Source organism: Doryrhamphus excisus, linkage group LG14, assembly GCF_037039965.1.
Source record: "Doryrhamphus excisus strain RoL-2023G ecotype Guam linkage group LG14, RoL_Dexc_Guam_v1.1, whole genome shotgun sequence".
In the NCBI taxonomy this organism is placed as follows: Eukaryota; Metazoa; Chordata; class Actinopteri; order Syngnathiformes; family Syngnathidae; genus Doryrhamphus; species Doryrhamphus excisus.
Window position 1 is genome coordinate 9,489,546 of NC_136370.1, and position 27,746 is coordinate 9,517,291.

The 27,746-nt window shown below is 41.0% G+C and overlaps 1 long non-coding RNA gene across 2 annotated transcripts in view; it reads right to left on the reverse strand.

The window, feature by feature from the left end:
- Positions 1-8,294: 8,294 nt before the first annotated feature.
- Positions 8,295-27,746, reverse strand: part of LOC144901699 (uncharacterized) — a 149,088-nt gene continuing 129,636 nt past the window's right edge. For both annotated transcript variants that reach the window (XR_013629761.1, XR_013629760.1), the window contains one exon: positions 8,295-8,759. This is a non-coding gene — a long non-coding RNA (uncharacterized LOC144901699). The remainder of the gene's footprint in view (positions 8,760-27,746) is intronic.

The window sequence follows — 27,746 nt, forward strand, 5'->3', positions numbered from 1 at the left end:
GTATAGCACTTTTCCTGCAAAGACATGCAACACAAAGTGATTTACAGAATTAAAACAATTACCACAATTAAAAGGAAAAACAAATACTAAGAAAGCCCCTCCCTCCCACCCTCCATACTAGACACACACACACACACTCACACCCACACATACACACAATCACACAATCACATGGCAGACATGGCATGGCACTGAAGATCAAGGAAACGCCACCTTTGGGGCCGTCCACACTGGGAGGAGCTGCAGGCCATGCCATCGGGGGACCAGCACCCAGGCCCCCCAACTCCGACAGATGGGCGGACCCCCACATTAAAGGGAGGAACCCCCAGCCTGCCGAGTCGAAGGCACCCAAGGATGGCACCCCCTCAGCAGACCCGACACAGCCCCCAGTGTGGAGGACCCCCCCTGAGGAAATACTGGAGTTAAAAGCTAAAGACTAAAAGCATAAAATAGGACTAAAAAGATAAAAACATAAGAAAAGTTTAAAAATATTAGTTAAAAGCCCGATTAAAAAGCTATCTTTGGCTATCTAGAAGAGGAACGGCAGAGAATCTGTCAGGGAAGGAAATGAACGACTTTGCAGGTGCACATACGGACAGCAACTTAAGTCATTGACCATTTCGCCAATGATTATCAAACTTGGAGCATATCCGAGCATGTCATGTCCGGTATGACATGCATATCTTCCAAAGCCTCTGGGCACAACCCACAGGGGGCACCACATTCAACATTAAGTCTACAAATTCCTTTCTCACAGCATCCGCATCATGACTTTTATTTGTATCTCTCTTTCGTGTCTCTTTTAATCAGGCTTGATCTTTGACCACTTGTTGTTATGAGTGCTTCCGTGCAGGGGTTCTGCTCCCGGCTGACATTCCATTAGCCCCACATTAGGAAATTCTAATCACTGCGCCACCGGGACGCTGGGACTCGCAGCTCCGATTTCACTTAACCTCCAGCAGGAGAGAGATCAGGCTCTGCGTCTCAATGTTTGTCCCTAATTACCTCCCCACAGTGAGCTGCCACACGCAATTTAATCTAATTTTCATCCCCTCTCATCTTATAACATCGCGCAAAACAACATGCTTTCAGTGTTTCATATTGACAACCCTGTTATTTAAACAACACAAACTTGTAGCTTTGCTTGTTTTTCAATGAATACAGAACATTTGTGTTTCTATTACACTTGAAAATACAGTCAATTATAACTGGATCAACCAGTTTAATCAGTCATTGTGATGCGGCACTGGGATGTGATAAGAACGACTCATCTCTGTTGCCATGGTAACTTTTGATCACCTACTTTAATCATCAATAAGTGGAGGGAAAAGCCTATTCAAATCTACTAATGTAGTAGGAAAATAAACCCTCATCAAATACGGCCTGTTGCGTGCAATTTTAATTGCGTGGAAGTTAGTGTTTAGGGCTTTAAAATGGAGTTTACTCCTCAACAACACCTCTACAACAAGCTGAGGTGCTGTTGTTTGGTCCTGGCTCGTTTGCGATCAGAGGTTGTTTCACACTTCGGTTGTTTGATTGTGTTCAGAATAACTTGAAAAGTTTTGAATGGATTTGGTGTATTTTCCAGTAAATGTCAAGAGTGGGATATGGAAGAACTGATCACATTTGTGGGGGTGATCCGGATGACCGTTTGAAAGTGGATTAAGACCCAACTATTAAGCGATCTTGGTCCACCAGAGCACCTGAGTTAGTTTTAACCAAATCAAACAATCAATTGTGAACGCACCCTCAAAAAGAACAACATGATGTCAGCCGTGCAAAAATATGGTAATGAAATTACATTAAACAATACAACTCAGCTCAATATAACACTTGGAAAGTTGTAAACGCTCAAGTCTTCTCTTTAGCAAAATGTTTGAGTTTGAGTGTCTGCACTCAAACTCTGCACAAGCTGCTTGCACAGATATGTTTATATATTTGTATTGGATGCATGTTTGTGTGGTTTAGAACCTGTGACGGCATGCCTCGTGTGTCATCCTGTGCAACACAGTCTTACTCCTTATTAACATTTCTCACTGTGCCTGTCGTGGGATCCGAAACCCACCAGAGGGGCCTTTGGCTCGGTGGGAGAGGTGTTGGAGGCAGCTTGGCCCCGCTGTGCTCCTTCCTTCCCCTCCCTCTGCGGGGTGCCAGGCCCAGCGTGTACAACTGGCACGCCAAGCCCGGCGACTGGCGGCCGCCTGCGTTGCCAGAGCGGCTTTTGAACAGGGCAGGGGGTCGCCACGTCATACAAACACAGGGGGATGGCCTAATTGCGCACACAAGAACATATCTCCATAAGGCCGACTCCTGGTGGGTTCGTGAAATGTTTGCAAGATGCTGCAGAGGTGAGAGTAAATGTGTGGGGTCTCATTTGAGTGAGTTCTACACAGAAGAGAACACATCTGCGCCTCTCGATTGTGAAAACTGAGGATATTTATGTTGCGTTATCACGGTGATGTGTAAGAATGCAAATCTGCATTGCACTCACGCTACCAATAAAAAGTGACTGCGATTCAGTGCTTAATACCAGACTGTCATCTGCTGTGCATGAATTCATACTCCTCCTCCCTGTGACTTCACTATTTCAGCATATTGCGTGTTACACATTAACTTTTGATCAAGTCATATGTCTAGCTCTCAGGTGTGCCTCCGGACGATGAAATATTCAACCTATGAATTCAAGGAGATGTCACACTCTGTGTTTCATTCAATATTTACATCTGTGCTCCTCCTTTGTTGACTTTTTGAATTCTAATAGCACCGTCATCATTGTTTTTTTTTTTGTGACAGGGAGACCTCCGCCTCCATTTCACTTTGTATCAAAGTATCAAATGAATCCTATTGCAGGAGGACAACGATCCAAAACACACTAGCAAGTCCACCTCTGAATGGCTGAAGAAAAAGTAAGTGAAGACTTTGAGTGACTTAGCACTTAACACTTTTTCACACTGCTGTATTTATGTAGGGCTGCACCGCCTCACAGCTAGGAGACCCGAGTTCAAATCCACCCTCGGCCATCTCTGTGTGGAGTTTGCATGTTCTCCCCGTGCGTGCGTGGTTTTTCTCCAGGGACTCCGGTTTCCTCCCACATTCCAAAAACAATTAGTTTAATTGCCGACTCCAAAGTAGGTATGAATAGGTATGAATGTGAGTGTGAATGGTTGTTTGTCTATATGTGCCCTGTGATTGGCTGGCGACCAGTCCAGGGTGTACCCCTCCTCTTGCCCAAAGACAGCTGGGATAGGCTCCAGCACCCCCGCGACCCTCGTGAGGATAAGCAGTAGAAAATGAATGAATTAAACACAAAACCAATAATGAAACACCAGTTAATTATCGTTTTATTTTCAATTTTTCTTAGTTTTTATTTAAAATGAACTCTAAATGTATTAAATTTATTCCAAAAAAAATTATTTAAACTATAGTGCTGAACTTCACTTTACACAAATTTACATATTAATGTTACAATGTGTGGATAAATCTTTACGTTACGTTTGACTCTGGAACTAGAAGCTAGGAAATCAGGTGGTTCTGCAGCATGTGATGACTTTGAGTGTTGTTTGAGATAAATATCACTAAATGACTAGAGCAGTAAGCTAGAGGGTAATGCTTGTGACTTAGTAAAGGTGTGTCTGCTAAGCACCAGCATTACAAATGGCCTGTTTGCTGCTGCTTGCACGAGTGTACAAGATCAAAGTGGTGATGACACACATGCAGCATGAAAATGTGATGCTTGTCAGCAACCGGAGGGAGTCTGGCTCAATAACCGTCAAAGTGACTTGAAAGGACGATGCAGATTGTAATTCCTTCATGGCGCAACCTTCACCTGCTAAATAAATGCGTTCAAATGATATTTACAGGACAATATAAAGTTAATGTACCATTTGTGTCTACGGGTTCGCTGTTGTAAAGGTCAAACGTTATCAATCTACTGAGTGACGTCGTCCAATTGCACAAAACACCATAAATCTTATCTCCGGGATACTTCACAGCCTTGCTGATTGTGGAGGCCAAAGGGCTGTGGCCTCTCGTGTATTTTACCACAGGCAGGTAATTTGGAGAGCCTGCAGCTGTAATAGGAAAAAGCCTTGGAGACAGTCGAGTCCCCGCTGACGAAGAGAATGGCAATTATTGTGGAAAATCAATTTTGGACCCAATCTCTGCCTTATCGACCAAGGAGCTCCTTGGAGATGGAGGAGGTGACAGGAAAATTTATATTGCAGCTTCTATTAAGGGGTGTCTATTTGCTGGGTGCATTTGCAGAGGAGAGAGGCCTCTTGTATTCTGAGCATACTGAGCACTGCTCATTTAGTAGTGTATATAAATATAGATTTTTTTTCCTTGCTTTTGAAGCTCATTCATTTCAAACTAACTTGGTATTAACATTCATTTTCATGAAATTGATCCAGAATACAAGAGAACCACATTCATTTTCGCCTCTTGAAAACCATTCCCACAGCCTTATCAGTGTTTATTTTTCCTCAGTTGTTGCCTGACTATGATTTATTATTGTGTTAAGACTTAGTAGCTATACAAGCTTGTTTGTGACTACTGCAGTCGTGGTTTAAGGTGGTTATACAGTATCGTCAATATCATATTTTACTGTTTAAAACATATCTGATCTCCAACATCTGGATGTTCCAAACACGTTCCAAATTTGGTTGTCTATTTGTAGCTGTTCTTATGCTTGTTCTTGTTTCCTAGTCAGGACAGATTGGTGTCCTATCGCATAGCAAGAAAAAACATTGTTGCTATGTTATATGTTTTTTAAAAGGCTTTTGAAATTGAAAGTTGAAATAGTTCTTTTCCGTGCATTGTTAGCTTCAACATGCTAGCCTTTGTTTAGCTGTTTTGCTCTCATTAGAATGCACAGGAAGGAAAGGCGTGTGGTCATGTTGTGGATGATGGCCAAAAGTCCCCCCAAGAGGACATCTTTGCTTTAAGGAGGTTCTAAGTACATCAAAGTGAAATAGGCTGTTCATCAGCCGATGAAAAGTTCAAAGGGGACATACTATGCAAACTTTTTGGACCTCTGTATTGAGTTGTAGATTCCTATAGAGCAGAATACAAACACTAACAAATAACCGACACAAAAATCTTTCTAGATCTTCCAGAATCTGTACCTATTCCAGCTGCGTTAGAAAAAGAAGTCTCTGAAACTAAGCGTTCAAAGCCATCCCAAACTCCTGGAATCTCCAAAAAAAAGGACTCAGTAATGAGGAGCAGCGTCACTTGTTAATCACCTGCTTTTTTTGCCTTTGCCATCAAAAGATCATTACAGTGTGAATACTGGACAGAAAATGACTTTGAATCCATATCCTTGCCAAGATTTTAGTTTTTAAAGACTTTTAAATGCTGTGGTCTTTTGATCACCTGATGAACAGCTCTTCACTTTAATGCTTGCAAAATATTTTGTAAATATCACTTTGCCGAATGTCCTATTACTGTCATTGAAAACACGACTGTTGCCAAAGACATGATGAGGTAGTGAGACCAACCACCATCTCTTCAAGAAACACGTCTTCAATGACGGGAAAAGTAATACCCCTTACATTCATCATTTATATCTATATATGTATATATAAATGCATTTATAAAAACATATTTGTGTTATTGCAACGGATTACTCGGATTTACATTATTTCATATGAGAAAAATGTATTCGGTTACAGTCTAACCTTCTGGAACGAATCAATGATGTTAACCAAGTTTCCACTGTATTTATTTTATATTATGGGGCGGTGCTGTACAAAAGCCCTCCTTGGCTGATAAATCCAACTCAAATATATTATAGTGCTCTATTTTACATAACATTTCCGACTAATTTCTCATGGGAATGCATGGCTGTATATGCACGCATGCATATATATCCAGTATAATGTGATCATATTGACATTCTATAGTTAGAGTGTCAGTACTGTGATATGAACTAATAAAATCCTCCTATCTGGGGGCACTAAAAGCTCCTTCTGTATGCATTTCCTGTAATGTGAATGCAACTCACACTTCCCTTCATGACGACAGTCAAGCCACTTTCATGATTAACTATAACTCCTCAAGAAATTCATTACATCTCGTCTGACAAGCACACACACACACACACACACATACAAAAAGGCTACAAAAACAAACCACTTGAGGATAAAGAATAAAGACAATGATATCCACATATGTTGTCTTTTCCCTAATATCCTGATGCAACAATTAATAAGGAGAAGAAAAGGAGGATTTACAGCGCTGGTTCTACAAAGCAGCATTTGCTTCTGGTTACTTGTACAGCACTCCCACTCTTTCCACCATACTATCTACCAGCCTCTCCTCCCCACAGCGCTACTAAATCTTAGTAGAGGATTAATGTGTCCAGCATTATGTCTGTGTGCTGACTGTTGAAACAGATGCCTGTGCCACCTATGTCAACATGGTCGGTCTCCGGACTCCGATGCTGCTCTTCGATAGGAGCCTGCCCACAGAGCCACTGAGTCTAGACTCCAGATGTGTTCACACACTCTCAGACCAGTGCAAGTCCAAAGCTATAACTCCTACTTGACACACACACAGTCGACCACTCGCTTCTACAGTTTGGCATTTGAAAGTTTTCTACACTCCTCCAAAAAGTCTTCCAAAATATGTTACTTCAAGGCTGCTTACACATAATAAAAATGGGTAAAAAATGTGTCATGTAAAAATCGCGTTATTGTGCCTGAAAACATACAGTACATATATAATCTAGCTGAAAAACTAATTACTATTATTTCACAGTTTCAAAGTTCACAGCTCATCAGAGTAGTTGCTATATCATAAAATAATTCACAATTCAAGCCAATATGCCAAAGAAGTAGTTCTGAGTAGAATGTAAAATTGTTACAAAGTGTTCAGTCTACATGCCTCACGAGGGTCGCGGGCATACTAGAGCCTACCCCAGCTGTGTTCGGGTGAGAGATGGGCTACACCAGGGGTGCTCATTAAGTCGATCGCGATCTACAAGTCAATCACAGAGGTGGTACTGGTCGATCGCTGGTCGATCGCGGCGTGACATTAAAAAAATATCATCCTAGCATCAATGCCGTCACTTGATTGATATACAGGGCAGCCATTCAGATGACAACTGAATGTTGCCCTTCGGGTGACCAATCAAATCAAACAACGTCTCTAAGTGCAGCAGAACTTACGATGTCAGCCTATCATCCATCCCTGTTACTTGATTGACATACAGGACAACCAGTCAGATGACAACTGAATTTTGACCTTTAGGTCACCGCTCATGCGTAAACAACGATGCAAAGTGCTAAGCTAGTCGGCGAATTGCGTCAGATTTTAAGCCCTCGCTAAAGTTTATGGTCACTAAAATGAGTGAAGTAGTTGGACCAAGTAAAAAGGCAAAAACATATCACTTCCATACGGAATGGGAGGTGGACTTTTTTTTTCACAATGTCTTTTTCGAAGTGCGTTTGCCTGGCTAACCTGGCTATCAGCAGCTACTGTCCGGACTATGCATCCCTGGCTGATTCAATTCAGTGCAAGTCATCAAAGTAAACTCAGGTAATTACAAAAAATGTTAATAGTTAATTATGTGTGTTTTGCAATATTGGCTCATTTGGTTATGTAAGGTATATCAACATACATTGTACGTACAAATAATCCTCAATACATTTGAAAATAAATATATGTTTTGCATTTTTGTAGTGGGTAGATCATTTTGACTCGGTCATTTTAAAAGTAGCTCGCATGCTGAAAAAGTGTGAGCACCCCTGGGCTACACTAAGGACTAGTGGCCAGCCAATCCCAGGGCACATAGTATAGACAAACAACCATTCACACTCAAATTCATTTGGAGTCGCCAATTAACCTAGCATGTTTTTGAAAAATGTGAGGAAACCAGAGTACCCAGAGAAAACACACGAGAACATGCAAACTCCACACAGCGGGGAATCAAACCCGGGTCTCCTCGCTATGTGGCCTACAGGAGCTATGAACTACAGTATCAACTATGTGAGACTGAGTCAACAGCGCCTCTTGTAGATGCAGCAATGTACAGTACATCACTGAATTTCTGAAATCAGGCCTAATTATTCTCTGTCACAAGAAGTTTTTGGATGTTCGGTGTGCATGTTCCCAACACATACATATAGATGGAGATAAATATTTTGCTGTAAAAAAACTTTTGTTTTTTTTAATAACTTTTCACATCTAAGCCGATATCAAATGTAGCTTTGGAAGTTATTGGAAGTTATCATCTCTGAAAAGTGCACCAAAATAAACAGAAACATATGCTAGCTGCATATGCTCCGCATGGCTTTATTTAGACTGTTCTATAGCAACATGACAACAGGAGGGTTTGTGCGTGTGTGTGTGTGTGTGAGAGAGAGAGAACGAGAGAGAGAAAGAGAGAGAGTGCAAAAGAAGAGGACACATGGGTAAATTGCAAATGTACAAAAACAGGAGTCGGAAAGAGGGAAAAAGTAAAGAGTGAAAAAGTGTTCCCAGCACAGATGCACCTGCTCTCTCGCTATCTGCCGCGCTCGTGGGTATGCTGCCGATCCAGCTATTCTTGTTGGTTTGTTAATTGTTTGTCACCCACCAGGTGCCATCTGTCTGTAGTCCCACAGTCCCCGAGCCATGTGGGCCGGCCTGCCTGGCGCCTGCCAACGTCACTGACCTGCAGCAACCGTCCACACCTCCGTCACACACCTCCTGATCCGTCTGGGATAAATAGCTCCTCGCTCAACTTCCGCGCCGCCATCACGACTCCCCAATCTGTCCTGTGTGAGAGTGGGGTGGTGGGTGGGGGGTGACAGGAAGGAGGGAGAGACAAATGAGATGAATTGAGAGATGGATGGAAGGATGGATGAAGTGAGAATGTGCAAGAAATAGAGATGGATGTCTGCGAGGATAAAAAGGATAAGCTGTGCAGTTAATGGTCTGTTTCTGGTCAGTCTGTTGTTGCGAGAGCACAGAGGCTCAAACAGCATGCAGTCTGCTACAATTACTCAGCAACAACTGTTACATTTGCGTCTGCATATGTCTGCATACTGTAGATGTTAAAGCGCCACTTTAATCATGCCTTTAATTGCTCTGCTTCCGGAAAAATACGACAACAACAGTCTGTCAAGTAATGCTGTCCGCTTGTGTCACCGAGATGTAAGTTTTCTTGGCGCAATTTAGACTTTAGGATGGGAGGGAGGTCACCTTCACCCAGGCCTGATGTTGGGGCAGCTGTGTGCTGAAAAATGAGAACAGCATGCAGCAGGGTGCACTCGCTATACCATACGGTGGGCCAAGGCACAATAAAGTGAACAATGAACAACCCACACTTCTCTCTCTCCTATTCCACCTCGCTGCCATCCTGGGGCATGTTGGGTCACCTTGACGACTGGGCTCTGCAAAGGGGAGTCCACCCCACCCCACTTTTGGGGCAATGGAAGTAGGCAGCATGGGTAATGAGGCGTTGAGTTCCAAGCGGGACAGCTTTTGGATAACCTTACACACATTATCTGTGTGTGTTTACAGAAAGGACGACCGCTCTTAGCAGGAGCCTCTCTGGGTTTCAGTGTCCGGCATGAAAGAAGTGCGAGGCAAGTAAGGACTTGGATAATGTAAAAGAAAATCAGATGTGAACCAGATACTGTATCGAGGAGCGAAAGTTTGTCAAAAAGCACCAATAAATGTTTACATTTTCCATAGCTAAATGTATGTATAAGTATATGTGTGAATGTCTATATGTGCCCGCCTCTAGTCCCAAGTCAGCCGGGATATAGGCTCCAGCACGCACGCAACCCTCATGAGGATAAGCGGTATAGAAAATGGATAGATGTTTTTGAAAAACTGTGATAAAGTGAACAATTTTAACATCAAAATGGTGAGGGATGACTCACAACCAGCCAAACAAAACACTTTAGCAACATCTGAGGGCAGATGGGTAAACAGTCCAAAACTATGTGGCCGGTTGGGAGGAGAGAGGACTGTGAGGGCTCACTGGGTCTCAAGTCATTTTAAAACCCTGTGCGAACCTAAGGCAATCAGCCACAAGCGAAAAAAAAAAAACCTTACCACCACAGTCATGTTAACGGTGTGTAGTTGTTCATAGTTGTTGACCATCTGTATACTGCAGGTCGTTTCCAGAGTTCATCAAATGTATGCAAAGGGTTATGGGGTATGAAGGCGTCTACTGTGCATGTGAGAAAATCACATGTGGAAGATGGGTGATTGAGATTGATTCCCACTCAGATGTATTGTGCATGAATTATTCCAATTATTAATGACAACCATCACCTTACAAAGTAGAATTGAAAGACTCAACACAATCCACAAAGGCAACAGGAAAGGCCTTCAACGTTTTTCAGAACAAACTTTGTGAAAATTGTGCTTAGGACTTGTACCTTGCTATTGTACATTTAATACAATTACTACTAACACTACTACTACTACTTTTCAAAATATATTAAATAATCATCTCTGTGAAAAATGACTAAATACTATACCAAAATACAGATACAAGGCATTCAGAAGAGACATTCAAAGACATAGTATGTAGTATTCCACACAGGTCATTAGGTGTCATTAGTAATGTTACTGTGAAGTTGGTGAGACATACACAAGCGCCAGACTTGATCACCAGAACAACAGGCTTTTGTTTCAGGTTTCAATTATCTCAAAGCAGGAAAGAAAATCTCTAATACTGTTGTTTGGGAACTTGATTTTGCTGAATGTTACAATACAGGGGCAACTGACTAAACTGTGACTAATTACTGTGACTGGTAAAACCCTTCTACGAAAAACAAATCATCTGAAAACTGGGATGTTCGAAAACCGAGGTTTAACCCGTATAATGTCTTTATAGCCTTTTAAACAGCTAATACATACTGAAATTACCACATCTGTTCCAATTAGTGACTGTGGAACAGAAAGTCTGGATGTATTGGATGCCAACATTCTTGGCATGTCAGTTGGATTGTATGTGTCATGGCTGTATAGACGCTGGGAGGTAAGACACCAACTTTAGTGGACAATGGCAATAAGCAGTGACATGAAGGGGCTGAATCTGTCCGGGCATGAATTTCTGGACCTGTGAAAAATAATCTGTGTTTCATATTAATGAGTCAGGGCTCCTAGGTAGAATTTGGCACACTTTCACCCTACCATTTCATATGATTATCTACTATGTCAGATTTTTTCAGTTCAGTTTAAAGGTTCATTTGGGCTGTAAATCATAGTTCTCTGTGCCTAAACACAGCAATAAAGGTTCGAACATGAGGAAATCATTTAGTTATTCTGGCTTGTGGGAAGTTTCAGAGAATCTCGGTAAAGTTATGATAACAGAAGACTGTTATCATGTGACACACACACACTCCTTCTACGGGAATTCGGATTGTTGATATTTGAGGCTAAAACTCAGACTCACAAATCTATTTATTTACTATTTAATTTTGCTTCAGGGCATGTGTTTACTGTGTGACTTTTGCTCCTCCATTCATTTGAACCTCACTGAATTATATTTGTGTGTGTTTTGCTGTGTAAAAGGCTCTGTTGTTATTGTTGTTAAATCAGTAGAAGACAGCAATGATCTTGCATTTCATTTACAGGTAAATCCAAAAAATCCAACATTGTTTTGGTATGTTAACTCCTTTGTCTCAATTTATTGCATGAAATAATTGTAGCTTGTAACATTAATGAACAGAGACAGACTTCAGTGAAAGAAATGAAGAATGCTGGTTCCTTGTTCCCATAAATAAGAGTTATGCCAAAGCTGGATGTGGTCCAGCTTGAGCCATGAGGCAACATATTTTGTGTGGGCTTGCAAATAATGTTTGCCCCGACCGCATCTATCTGTTCCAGCCATGGAAAAGTCTTAAAAGTGTAGGTGGAATTCATGTAAAAGGGAAAGGGAAAAAAAGATTGATTTGCCATGGAAGAATTAAGTCATGAAAGTAAAACTGCTAAAATGCGCAGCCGGGCTTCCTGGAGTAGAAATTTGCTTACTTTTATTGGTAAAATACATTCAGCACAGTTTCAGTTTTATTTTACCACCAAACACTATAATTGTGTACTCTCCTCAAGCGGAGCAGGCTTGAAGTACGACAAGTTCAATATGCCTTACGTTAGCGTGGAACGCGGTTCGGTTACTAGAGCAACAACTGTCCTGTCAGGGCGTGCAGCAGTGTGAACATAACCCCTCGTCAAAGAGTTCAAACCCAGAAGGGGACATGAGTTCTAACACAAGTGGGAAATGCGTGAAATAAGAGATTTAGGCCTCAAAGGAAGAAGTCTTCTTATGTACGCATACATCCAGAAGAAACGAGTGCTTGGGTGGGTGGCTGTTCACTTGGGTGGGTGGGCAGCGAGAGAGACAGAGACAGCAGCCCTAGCGGCGTTGTCACCTCCCCTTATGTGTTTGTACAAGGGCGATGGAACATGTGGGGGACTCAGCGTGAGGCATCACACCTGGAGGAAAAGACAACTAAATCCAGCCTCCAGTATGACGGCCCTTGGCTCCACCAAGTCTAGCCAGCATCTGGAATGGATATGCGGATATATTGCAAACTTTGCTGCTCCTTCATGGGACCTACTTGCTTTCAGTCCATATAAAGGAACATAATGCCTAATAAATGACTGAAATTGAGAAAATAAAATGTTTAAAAAATTACTAAAAACTCTGGTTGATGACCAATTCAGAGCTAAATAAAAATTGTGATGATAAGTGACAACATTTTAGTGATGGTAAACTCAGTTCCTCATGTGCAAGATGGTTGACCCATGGCAGCGAAACATTTGGATGTGGCAGATGTGCCACTTAAAAAAATGCAAGAAACATAGTAAGGCATCTTTCTGCAAAAAAGGCTGGTTTCACAGCATGATGCCACAAAGTCAACAAATTATGTTCGGAAAATAATGTTAGAATGGCCAAATACATTCATTCATTCATTTTCTATACCACTTATCCTATCGAGGATCCCAGCTGCCTTTGGGCGAGAGGCGGGGTGCACCCTGGGCTGGTCACCAGCCAATCACAGGGCACATATAGACAAACAACCATTCACACTCACATTCATACCTATGGACAATTAACCTAGCATGTTTTTGGAATGTGGGAGGAAGCCGGGATTACATCACTTGCAGTGTTCCCAAATGCTGCTGAATCGGCAAAAGGAAAAATAGTGAAAAGCAGGACATTTTAAAATCTTTTTATAAGAACAAAAAAGTCAGACCAGCACATAAAAACTTGACATTTCCTGGGAAATGATGTTTGGTCACCATAGTATATTATAGTATAACAGTATGTATGTTTGATCCTGTGGAAAAATCAAAGGTCTCATTTGGATCTGGAGCTGAAAAAGTTCGAGGAACCTTGTTACAGTTAAATAAAAGTAAGATCGATTTTCTGAAAACCCACTTTGAAAATTGACCATACACTGTCAAGTGCCCAGCCAACCATGTTGTCACTGGAACAATGGCGGTCCCTCCATGTTTGTATACACAGAGCCACTCACTCATCCAAATAATCAGCTGCCATGGTCCTTTTCTAATCCCCACACACAAAGTCAATGGAGGCAGGTTGAGCTGGCGACAGCCTTGATAAGATAGTCAAACACCGACGCTTGATCTGCGGGCCGACGCCTGTCCTACTCCTCTTCCCTCTTCCTCCTTTTTTCGCAATGTGATGTATATTACGAGGTTGGCTTTTGCTACAGATCATGAAGATATTCTCCATAATAGCGTCCTTCATAATAGCAAGACCTTCTGGAAGATCGCAGAGTGTTACTGTGGGAATTTTGTCCACTTGTGAGGTCAGAGGTCACTGATGTTGGCTTGCTGTTGTAGTTCACCCCTCCAGTGTAGTTCCACGATGTGCAGCCCTCTATCCGACCTACCTCTGCCTGAAAATAAAACAAAACACCCACACACGCACACATGCTTTTGCAGAGGAATGCATGAATTTTGAAATAGTGCACCAGATTCTGCAAAAGCATATGGTGAAACATTCATTAACATTCCTCTCATGACCTCACTATGTTGTCCACGGTGAAGGAGAGCACATATTTGCCTTTCGCACCTCTCGCACTGGATGAGAGGAAACGATTATGTGTGTCAACCCTTCTGCGTGTGTGTATGAGATAGAGAGCAAGAAATATGGAAGAAAAAAACACGAGCAATGGTAGGATAAAACACAGCTCAGTGATAGTACATAATCTGGAACCACGTCTCAATATCACAACATTTCAGACATTTTCCCCAAACTTGGCAGTGCAGGCGGCACTTCCCCCTGATCAGCGTGCTGGAGTTATTTCGGTATTGTGTGGCTGGGATGCTGCAGGACGGAGATATAGTTTGCAATGGCACAGATGGGAGAGGCTATAGCTCCGGTAGCTTGGTATCGCATGCAAAAATGTTCGGTATGTTCTAACACAGATAAAGCTGACATATTCCGAGGCGTTTTGCAGACAATATCCATGAAGGAACAATCTCCCATCTGCCAGCGCAGCCTCACTGAAAATCCTCTCGGCCATGCTTGATGAGAAAGACAAAACATTGGCTGTCTGCATATCTCTCCTTATCAAGGCTGTACCTGGGCCTTGTGTGATATATCAACAAACCATCACACCGCTTGCTCGCTAGAGATTGTAAAAATAAATACTAAACATCTTTTCATGGTTTGATGCCCCGGAGCTGTTTATGCATGACTTTCTGCAGCTATAAGTATGGGATAGTGGACAACTATACCTGCATGTACAATTTCTCCAGGTGAACATCAAATCACTCCGCTATGGCATCATCTTCAGGAGGATTATGTGAGGGGAATGTCACTGGAGTAGCTGCTGTACTACTTCTCTCCACAGGATGGTGCAGACAGAGAAGTCTCCCCCCCTGCTCTCTCAGGGCTCTGAGATACAGAGCATGTCCACTACACTACCCAACTAAAAATGCATTAAAAGGCCACAATATTAGGTATATATACACTGACAGAATCTAACAATCTGACAATAATGAAATGTTTTAATGATGTAAGAATAAATAAAATACATTGATACTGTATATAACATTGGTACTGTATATCATCCATTCATTTTCTATACCTTATTAGAGTCACGGGTGAACTGAAGCCTATCCCAGCTGAGATGGTACCTCCTTGACTGGTGGCCAGCCAATCACAGGGCACATATAGACAAACAACCATTCACACTCCCATTCACACCTATGGATAATTTAGTCTCCAATCAATCTAACATGCATGTTTATGGAATGTGGGAGGAAGCCATGCGTGTGTGTGTGTGTGTCTCCAGGCATATCATTATTTCAAATAAAATAATAATAATAATACAATAAGAATGAAAATTGTAAAAATATATAATGTATTATGTTTACTTACAATATACATTATTTTTCTGTTAATAAAGTCTTTTTTTAAGGGAACAATCCAATAATAACAATAATAATAGATTAAATTCAATATAATTTAACAGTATGTCAATGTTTTGTTTTAACAGTAAGCATATTATTTTAGAATATGAATTTCGATCAGTAAGTCTCTTCTGCTTTGGCGAACAAAGAGCTGTACCGTGTATGTGTGTGTGTGTGTGTGTGTCCTTCCTGTCTGTGTGTTGTCGCACCTGTGCTCTCTGTCATGATGTTATCATATCCTAAACACCTGCTCCACTGTCTAAGGTCACCAACTACACAAAACAGCCGGGCATCTGAAAATAGGTGTGTGTTTTATGTGTGTACAGTATGTGTGTTTGTGTAAATAGAAATAAGTGTTTTCTCCCGTTGCAGTCATTTAGATGCAGCCTAGGTAACACAGCGTGTCGCTCACGAGGTGTCACTGGAAGTCGCTTGATGTGTTGTGTGTGTTAGGATATACATTTGTTTTTGCTTTCTTGTGCCACCTTATGTGACATATCGACAAATACACTGGTGTACGGTCACCGTTCAGTGTAAGTGTTTCCACTTACTATACATATGTCTATCAAGTGCCTTAATCTCTCAACAGATAAAAAATGTTCCTGTTGCGTTTTCAACGGTGCAGTAAACACCAAGTCTTACAGCCATAAAAACACATGGGCCACTGCTGGAGAGATGCATAATTTTCATCAGATTGTCCAATTATTGATCAAAAATTAGGTTAGCCACACCTTGGTTGAATGAAATCTGAACTTTTGACTGACTTCCCTTGACACAATAGCCAATTAACTTCTGTGCATAAAAAGTACCAACCCTCTTCTAAGCTATGTCGGGAAAATGGCATTGAATCTTAATGACTGACACACTGACATGCCAATGGAGTTGTGAAAACACTGATATGGTTGTTGGTAGATGGGCTTATGTCATAAAAACAGGGAACAGAGCAATGGAAAACTCAAAATTGTGCTACTGAAGTTTTTTTCTTGAAATCTTATTCTACAATCAATCATAACAAACAGCCTTCCAAAACAAGGTACAGTGTCAGGAAGCTATGGAGGTTTTTAGAAAAAAAAATATATGAAATACTCTTGTACTTAGTATCATTGTCAAGTTTGAAACAGAATGAGGTAAGAACTCAAGACCCGACCGTAATAAGTAAATTCTAATTTGTAAATGGGATAAATATCAAAATACGTTTTTTTTTGTTTTTGTTTTTTTTGTTGTGTATCTCGGCATTGAACAGAATATGGTGCTCAACTTTTCATATTATTTTCTACTAAATTCCTCTCGGAAGATGTACACAAAATAAACCCAATAAGAGATGTCTGTGCAGCAAGCAATGAGCCAAAAGTAGTTATCAGATAATTAACTTGTGAACTGCAGTAATTGAGAAATGAGACCAATAGAATAGCAAGCTCCAGGCTGCCAAGAAAACAACACAAATAAAAAAAACTGTGATAAAGGTTTCTGAATGAGACTGCAGGACATCACTTGCACTGCTTGGATTACAGTATGGGGAAAAAAATGGATTACAATGTTGTGCCTGTTGGTGCTTTTGCAACGCTTCCTTTTTCCTTAATGACAAACAAGAAAGCTTTTCCGATTGAAGACAATTCCAGCTCTTCAAGCCATAACAAGAATTTTTACAAGAGCTTTTTTTTATTTCACCAAAAGGAAGACATTTCACGCACCGGGAGCCTTTTGATATTTGCTCTCGCTCCATCTCTCTCTGCCTGTCTCTTCCCTTTGTGTGCGTAAATCATCTCTTCCCCGCGGCCTGTCTGTGATCATGTTGATGGGAAACAAAGAAATCATCTTGAATGGCACATTAATTTCCTCCCTTCTCCCCCTGCCCTCCGCTTAATGAAATCCCCTCTGCCACAGGGCCCGACGAGCCACACTGGCAAGTCGTCACCAGCCAGTAAATATGTTTACCTTGGAGCGTTACGCTAATGGACTGTTTACTAGGGGGAGGTGGCGGGGGCTGTTAGGGACATGGGGCAAGTTGTTGGTCCAGGGGTGGTAGATTCTCAGTCCAAATGATGGCCCCTCTGCTTTCGCTTACCATTGACAATTCCCAATGCTAAAACCCTGGTTATCCCACAATGTTCCACTTCTTTTTCAATCCAAACACTACAGAAATGCCAACATTTTTGCTCCAACTGTAGTACAAGCTATGTATACACACACACACACACACACACATACACTATATATATATATATATATATATATATTTTTTTTTTGTATTATTTATTTATTTATTTATTTATATATATTTTTTTCATTTTCTACCGCTTATCCTCACAAGGGTTGCGGGGGTGCTGGAGCCTATCCCAGCTGTCCAGGTACACCCTGGACTGGTCGCCAGCCAATCACAGGGCACATATAGACAAACAACCATTCACACTCACATTCATACCTATGGACAATATGGAGTCACCAATTAACCTAGCATGTTTTTGGAATGTGGGAGGAAACCGAAGTCCGGAGAACATGCAAACTTTTTTTTTTAAACAGTGGAAACTCAAGTGAATCACCACCTGATCATGGTGGCAGGATTTTAGGGACCGAGTGATCCTAGGAGCTACACTATGATGTCCTGGGCTATATGCCCTGGATAGAGAGCAAACAGGTCCGAAGTGACAGGTCGGACAAAGAGTGATTCAGAAGACCCTGTGAATAAAAACAACTGTCGGGACCGTACCCTACCCAGACAAGGAACACTGGGTCCTCACCCTGGAGCCAGGCCTGGGGGAGAATCGCAGGCAATTGCCTGGTGGTCAGGCATTCACCTGTGGGGCACGGCAGGGCCCAGCCATAAGTAGCACACAGGATCTCCTCCAGCTTAGACCCACCACCTGCAGGGGCAAGCATAAGGGTCAGGTGCAATGTGTTTTGGGCGGTGATGGAGGGCGGGAATCTGGGCGACCTAGTCTTTGGCAGCCAAATCTGGTTCTTGGGACATTGAATGTTACTTTTCAGGGCTGTCATCAAGCTGAAGGTGTCGTGTTGAGCATGGATGGCTTGATGAGCTCCTGAAGCAGCTGCCAGATACCGGCAAGCCAAGCGGCACGGCAAAGTTCAAATTTGGATCTTAAGCAGATTTGCAGAGGTCTCATATGACATCTTGCATGACATCGGTTCAACATCCGGCTTTCTTGTGCAACTTTACATTTTGAACTGTCATCAAAGTCCCAATTGTGACCTGTAGTGTTTGGTCTTAGGGCTTATTGTGTTTTACTTACATCAGGACAAATGTGATACATTTAACCCAAAGCCAATCAGTAATTTTAGCCATGCTGAAGTCTGATTAAATGTTACTTCTGGGAAAGACATAAAAAACAACAATGGCTAATATGGGGCCACTGAATATAATGAATGAATATAATACCATCAAAACAATGAAAACGGCTTTTTTCTGTTTTCTGACCTATAAATGTAGTTAGAATGTTGTTTCTCGTGTTAAACGATGCCAAAGTTTCAGATAATGAGGTATGCACATGGAAGCGAGTCTTGAAAGAAGTTTGTAATGGCTCACACTCGGTTTCAGAGGGCGTTGTAAAACTGTTCCTTTGTGATGTCACAGAGGGGCGGGCTTCCTTATGGTCATGACTGTCGGCCAGATAAGCTCTCTGCCCTCCCCCAAGCTCTGCTTCTCTGTTTACGAGGGCAGAAGTTATTGGAGTAGGTGATTCCCACTGTTTTGGCCAGAATCACAAATCCAAGGAAATTCAGCTGGAATAGGTGCAGATTCTGGAAGATCTAGAATGGTTTTTTTGTTGTGTGTAGCTGCTCTATAGTGTTCCACAACTCAATGCAAAGGGTCAAAAATGAACATAATAGGTCCCAATATTTAGGTGACAAGATAATGTTGTACTGAAACAATAGGGTGATGTGCAGGGATGTATTATATTTGATATTCTTGTTCTTCTATGCTTGTATGAAGTATGCAAAATGAAGTTCGGACCTTGCTGTGAAACAGACCTTAAAAAACTTAATTGAAGATCCCTGGTATAATAGATTATTTGCATGTCACTGTACAGATGTGCATGCAATTGTGTTTGTAAGACTTCCAAGGGCAACAGCAGTAGCGGCCTGTGATAACGCCCCCTGTCTCATCTATGGGTGTCTGGCGCCTGGCAGCACTATCAGCGCCTGGGCCTGGATGTGGCCCACACACACACACACACACACACACACAGACAGACAAACACAATCACAGGACCCTGCAGCTGGTGACAGGCTGCATCTCTCAGTGTGCTGCCAGGCTGTCCAACACAAAGCTCTCTATCTTGCTCTTATCTACATTGATTTCCTCCTCCTGCCTTCAAACTTAGATATGCACTCTGTACAAACAGGGTGACTGCAGGGTTTGGGCCCTGGGAAGACAGGATATCTCACAAAATGGGTGGTGAGCAAAAGTATTACTACTGAAATTGGAACCTTCAAATCTAGCATCCCCTTCACCTCTGCAGCATTTTTCTCAGCCCTGCATTCACATGTCCCATTTCCTTGGTTGTCCACCTCCATACTCTATTTTAAATCAACCCCCCACTACCACCGCACACAGACAGACACTCCCTTTACACCGACAGATTCTATCGATTGATTTCTCCTCGCTGTGACACATTTGGTGCAGCCGCATGTGGCCTATTAATTATATCCTCAACAGACTCTCGTCACGCTCTTCTTTTTACCAACAATGCAAGCTCTCATGCGCCACACATCGACACAGTGACCCTCAGAGCGGATAACCTCTTGTATCCACAGCCCCGCCACATCAGCCCTCACCCACTCGGAGATAGAGAGGGATGAACCTCTTCTGTGTTTGAGGCAAGCAGCCATCATCCGTAGTGGGGTGGGGTTCATGTTGTGTGTAATCTGGCTAACATCTGCTAGCTGTGTGGCTCCACTACAATTCCTGAAGAGCCTGGGGTGGCTGCTTTTAGCTTCAAATGGACCCGCCCTTGAATATTTTAGGTGGCCATATTTTAGCAATCAAAATAGAAGAAGCTGGATCAAACTATAATAATTAATGACAACAAGCAACTCTTTATCTAGAGATGAGCACGCACACCACTATCTGTATCCTTATCTTTTCACACATTTAATTATGTGTATCCATATCCGTACTAGGAGTGGACGGGGCATAAACCAAAAGAGGCATGGTTTAATGGGGAAACGAGCAGGGTATTTTTTTAAGTCTGAAATTGATTGATTGATCAGAAGATGTTATTTGTATTGTTTATTATTTATATATATGTGTACTGTGTATGTGTGAAAGCGATGCTTGAGACTTTATTCTTTATGGAAAGCAGGAAGTGAACAAATGCAACAGTTACTGATTGTAAAAGTACCAGATGGAGGCGTTGGATTTAATAAACTTTGCTTCTTCCTACTCCTTTTGGACATGTTGAACTGTGAACTGACTTATGTGATGCATTCGATTGTAATCTGATGCATGCTCAAATGAAATAAAACCATTACCATTAATTATTTTTAATGAGCTGTGTGAAGTTGATGATTCATGCGAACATGGATAACAGGGAAATAATCTGTCAGCTTTGTTGACTGTATTTTTCTCAAAAGCACTGCGTTCAGTACAACAAGCAGTTTTCCAACTGCCATTATATTCCCAGCCAAAGCAAGCAGACAAAAGAAAACACCGTCAGTGACTGATGCACGATCATGCCTGCTGTCTTGTGAAATGCACCGTGTGGTTCTGAAACAAGTTTAAGATTGCAAGATGGATACTGCAACATATTGAGAGGCGTGTAATATTTTAGCACACTTATGTCAGCCATACATGCAGAATGTTTGATGCCACTCTTGTGCTACTTTACAAGTGTATCTAATGTTGTGGCCTGTCAATGCAGGTTACAATTGCCACTGTCTGTGTACTGCTAACTGAAAATTAACAAAATTCTTGTAGTTTGCACGCCTGTTTTATGATGACTTGACTGGAATGAGAAAACACATTTCAAAGGGAAAAAGCAGTCTTGCGCCAATTGAGTGCACCGTGCATGTTACACAACAGTTTACGAAGTAACCTTAGATACAAACCAAAATAGTGGCACGCTTAAGAGAACCTAATAAAGTCAAGGAATTGTGACAATTGCCGAGCCATTTTCAACTTCTTCACATAGCATGAAGAGTTAATACATAATAAGTATTTTCCTGAAACACAAATACAGATAATGACAAAATGTACTCGTTTCATACTCGTATCTGGCAAAAATGCATTATCCGGAATGGATACTCGATACTCGTATATACTTATATACAGAGAATAATGTTTCTGTTTCTGGGTACAATTGTGAAACACAAAGCCATTTTCATAGTGTTTCAATCTAGTCCCAGTGCTAACATTTCATTGACAAAATAAGACCATAAAAAAACACTTCAACAGTCACAGTCTCCGCTCTCACGGGAATGCCGACTGATGGAAGCGCTGTATCTTACAGCACAACACTTGTGTTCTACAATGAACTGGTAAATTCAATTCAAAGTGACAAAAAAATTACAAAAAGTGAGGCACTGTGTCAGTATGACGGAAAAGTAGTTCTTTGATATTCGACAATGACAATGCTGCTGTTGTTTAATTATTAAACAGGTCAAGTTATGTAAATAGAAAATTGTTAGTGCTTTTTGGAAGTTTGTTATTGGGTTTTTCAGGCGGAATAGGTGCTTCCCATTACGTGTAATGTTAGCTGTCTCATACTTTGTGTTTTGCTCTCTTTAGAATGCACAGGAAAAGGTAAAAAAAACATGTGTTCATGTATCACATAAGAATTCTGAAGTGCACTTTTGCAGTAAAAGAACAAGAAAGAACAAAAACAAAGAGAAATCAACATTGTTGGATGCTGACACCATCACAAACACTACAGTCATCCTATGAAGCAGTCTTATTCTTTTACATTCAAGTAATAACTACAATTTCCGAATTAGACACAGATAAGCCAAGTATAGATTCCCTCTGCACAACGTATCATCTACTGTCGTAAGGGAAAGACATTTTAAATATCCCAGTTGATGTTCAATGATAATGGACAGTGATGAAAACAAGCGAGCACACTAAACAGCTGCTGTTGAATGCATTGTTCAAAAAGGGGAGGGTTTGCGGGACACGGATTTGAAGCAGATTACAGGGCCTTTTCCTCTAGGGCCTCCATATTCCAGATTGACAATGTGGCGGATTGTCAGATCAACCTGGAGATTTTTATATGAAAAGATGTTTTCCATCACAGATTAACAACTGTTATTATTCATTAACTTTATTCAATCCCCTCTCTCTCTCTCTCTCTCTCTCTTGCTCTCTCTCTCTCTCGTAGAGCTTTCTTTTGCCCATGCCGTAAGAGCACAGTGATGAGACAATAGGAATGTGGTATGCATGCAGAGAGCGGGAGTGAGAAGAGGATGGAGGAGCACATTGAGGCATTTCTTGGCGTGAAGGCACAACACTCAGGGCCATGCTTTACATCATACCATAAACAAAGGCTGGGGCTCATGCATTATTCATTGGCAATAATAGTGAGGAGTGCGTACATAGAGCAGATACATTAATCATATGATCATCTGGAGTTTACACTCGCTCATACTGTAGCTGTTGGTTTGTTTGTATACATTTGTTGATTATTCGTTTGATCGCTGCTGCTGGGGTTGCCCATACAATTACAGTACATGTGGGAGGATGAACATGCAAACATGTTGTTGGCTTTATTTGTTCAGGCTTTTTCTTGTGCAATAATCTTGTTTAAATTGATATGGAATTTAAATTGCACATTGTGTGCAGGCATCATCATCAATCACTGTACTCGCTATCATTGCGCCGTACATGTCAAAGTGTCCAATGTATTGAATGCACCTGATTTATTTTGCAAGGACACAATTACAACCTATGATATATTCTTTACGGGCTCTTTGCACAGTGTTGTTTTTTTAATTAGAGAACACAAAACAGGAAATACAAACCTATAAAAACAAATATGAATATACCATAAGAAGCATAAAATAAGCTTCCACATGACTTCTTGCTTATAAATGTGTCGGCTTTTAAATTTGTTGCATTTGTACATGTGCAAGGGTGCACAATGCTTGGTGAATGCATGTGCATGTGATGGTGTGTGTTCACAGATGATCCCGTGCCAAAAATGAGCCGGGGAAAAAAAATCCCACAGGGTGAATCGATAGATGAGGCTGGATAATGGAGGCCTGCTCGGACAGCTGTGCTCTGGCTCCCCGTGTACCTGACAGCCTGGAGGACTGACTGTGTGAGTGGATGACTGGCTGGCTAACAGGCTGGCCGAGAGACTTCACTTAGCCCACACGCCGTCACACACCTGCTAAAGGCGTAGCGCGTCACATACTGGTTAGAGAAAAACACCTGATCTTGACTTGCTTGACACAATAAGGGACAAACAGAGGATCTCCGTCTGTCTCCTCTAAAACCAAGCACTTGGTGATGTTGTTTTCTGCTTTCTTTGCGTTCTGTTTTCTCTGTGTCGCCTATTCAACCCCACACTAGCAAAATACATCTGCTATTGTTTTTCGTCTCTATTTTATCCCTTTTTCTGGAGTCCTAAAAGATAAAAATTTACAAAAGCTAATATAAACACACAAAATATCTAGATTTTTTTTTTTAACTGTCCACATACCACATCAGAAATAAACCCGAGTGTATGCAAATAGCTCCTGCGTCTGGTTTTGAGTCATAATGCTGCATTTTTTATTCAAATGTTTATGATAAACAAGCCATGTAGCTAAGTTGTGAGCTAACTCTTACCCTTCCTTTTCTCTACCTCTCTCTCTCTCTCACAGCAAATAAATCATCTGATTCATTTCCTTAAGTGCACCGATTATTGATCTAAGCCAGTTTACAAGATCACAAAACGTCCAATGAATATGAACAAGGTCTGAGCATTATATTATTATGCTTGTATATCAAATACCCGAATGATAAATTCTTCCACACAACTCTCATCCTATTGCATAGTATTATTTACAAAGATCTGTCGAGTGAAGCTTTCAAATTGAATATTTGCAGAGCAAACATAATTATGTATTATTTACATCCACAGTCCGGTTTCATTGTTTGCACTGCTTTGTCTTGCTATCACATGCTAAAATGTTGGGACACTATTTTTATTGTTATTTCTTTTAAGATTTTAAAGTTAAGGCCTATTATTTTTAATGACATAAATAAAGTAGCCCTAGCAGTGCATTACTTATGAATATAAAGCACAATACATTTGTTTGACCTTGACAACCGGGAACGAAAGACATGGGACACCACATCAGATGACAACATGATCCTCTGAATGGGGCTGATACTCAACACTGGGTCAATGTCCGGACTGGCCAACAATGCTGCATGGGTTACATTAAACCCACTGTGTGTGTGTGTGTGTGCATAGTGGGACTGCATTTGCACCACTGAACCATGTCAATGAGGCAATCGATAGACTCCGACATCTGCTTAGTGATGGTATGCAGAAAGTGTGCGTGTGCATGAAAGTATTGTCCTCTGGAGTCATGTAACACTGCACTGTCTTTGTAATACAATCGGAGAGTTCCTGTAATAATTTATTCATGGCAACATCCAAGATACATTCAAGCACAGGTGTCAACAACCCCAATATTAAATGTCACAGCCTCCTTCGCATGTACTTTCTTGTAGATTAAGGGGTGTCTAAACTTTTTTTTTTTCCACTCAGCGATAAATAGACACATACGGAAAAATTTATGGATGCGGGGGAGAGGTTGGTTGAGGGTGTAGTTTGAGGTTTGCCACATTTAGTTTCTTATGTACGTCATATTATGTCTATGGTTTTGATTGTCTTTGTGTCCCAAGTCACCTCCTTCCCATGAAACAGAAATTGTGAATATTTAACCTTTGAAATGGGAAAAAATATTTATTTTGGGAGCACTTTTTCTACAAGAACTCCTTTGGATGTGAGCTTTAATAACCTGCATTCTTAAAAAAATTATACATCAAAATATATACTTTTCTGTCCCTCATTCGGCCCAGCTCAAATAGTTCAGTATGTTTTTATAAGTTATATTTTTTGTTTTTCGTCTTAAAATAGGGGTGTTATTTCAACCAAAACTGGCACAAAGGTATAATTTTAAAAAACGATTTATTTAATTTATATTTTATAGTATTTTTATTGCAAACTTTTATATAAAAAAATAAATACAAATATATTTGCTCCCAGCTTTTGAATTCAATATTTCCAAATCACAAGACCAGCGTGCCTGTTTTTCTCTGTTCCACTACAAATACCAATAAATTTAGTCTTCTATTATCTTCTAATCTAAAAAAGACAGATAAAAAAGAGAGTGAGACCGCCTGAGAGACAGACAGACACACAGAAGCAGAGAGATGAGTGCTAGTGTGAATAGAAGGGAGAGAGAGTATGCTGAATCCCACTCAGACCACCTGCTCATCAGTTCCTCTGGCACAACAGATACTGTCATTGTCCACACACACACACACACACACACATAACGCTCAAATATAAAAATCTCCCGGTGCGCTCACAGAAAGCCTTTCCCAGTCCCTCCCACATCAGATGCTGGGCACACAGGCTTGATTTAAAACTGTTAGGTGCCATTCAATATGGGCTTGGTTGGCAGCCAAGCTTCGGACATTTCTCTGCTCACTTACCTGCTCTCTTATTTGTTGTACTTCACATAGAGAATGAGCTGTACCCCTTTTTTCATGTGATTCAGTGTTGGACGTTGATGAGTAACAATTATAAAGTTTAATTTAGGCTTCATTTAAAAGGTTGGTAGTCATTGGGAACAAAGAAAAAAAACTACAAACCAACCACCTGCTCCAATGAAGCTTTCATCAAGTAAGGGGGATGTCATGGCAGCAGAAGCACCTCTCGGGTTGTCAGGCTATTTTGTAAGTTATGTGAAGACATCACCGGACACCAACTCACTTTAAAAAAAATGAAAGCTGTTGCATGTTACCGACTCAAAAAAAAATACTGTTTAATACCACCACCAATGGCTATCCTATGTAACCAACAGTGGTTACGTAAACAGAAATACCGTATATGTCAATACAGTTGTCCTTTGAATTGAATTCTGTGCATTCACTCTATCACTGTTTTGCAGCCATGTATTAATATTTAATGATGTTTCATAGTTGAATATGGCCTATTATTAGTCAAAATATTTGCATATATATAAGTAAGTTGTGTGTAAGTTGCTTAAATTAAACATTTTCAAGCGTAAAAATGGCTACGTGATCTAAAATACAAAGAGAAACCTTTTCATTATTCTGCCCTTTGTGACCAGACTTGATCACCAAAACAGTTGGACTTTATTGCAGGTTTAAATGATCTCACAACAGGTATAATAACATAATAATAATACTAAACATAATAATATCACAAGCTACTGTTGCCACGACAAGCAAAACCTCATCTCCGAATCCCTGACCAGATTTTTGTGCATTGGTATGAATGTGAGTGTGAATGGTTGTTTGTGCCCTGTGATTGGCTGGCGACCAGGGTGTACCCCTGCTCTCGCTCCAACATGCTGCGACCCTAGTGATGATAAGCAGTACAGAAATGGATGAATGGATAATACGATTGCAAAGACAACTATATGAGTGTTATTTCATGTTATTTTCAACCCTGGAGGTTGAAAACAATCAAAAAATGATGCTGGTGAAACTTTGAGAAGGAGTTTGGTACAAAGTAAGTTAAAACCCCATAATTCTAGTGCAGAACATTGCTTGAATCAGCCTTTTTTGCTTAAATATAATTCATTCATTTTCTACAGCTTGTCCTGTTCACGGTCACAGGTGAGATGGAGACTATCCCACTTCCAGTGAGAGGCGGACTACACCTTGGGCTGGTTCCCAGTCAAACGCAACCAAAAAATTCACACTCACATTCACACCTGTGGACAATTTGGAGTGTCCTGTTACCCAAACATGCATGTTTGTAGAATGGACGTTGCGTAAACCCACACAAGCACTGGAAGAACACGCAAACTCTAAGCCAGATTTGACGCTATTTAAATTGTTGTTCCCTATTTGTCTTCATAAGAATAATCAACAAAAAGAAAAAAAAACATTTATTTTGCATGAAATGCCACAAAATATTATTATGATGTTCAGTAAATAAACATGCAAATCTGGAGGCAATATAGTGGAGCTAAAACAATCTCTCAGTATTTCGGTCAGTGTGCGCAGATTGAATAGCACCTCCCCCAATCTATTATTCACTACTGAGGGGATTCCATTGAAGGGACAGGTGCAGCTATGCACCCCCCACTGAAAGGCACAATCCACTGTGTAAACTCGCACGTGCACACATCAAATCAAACAATGT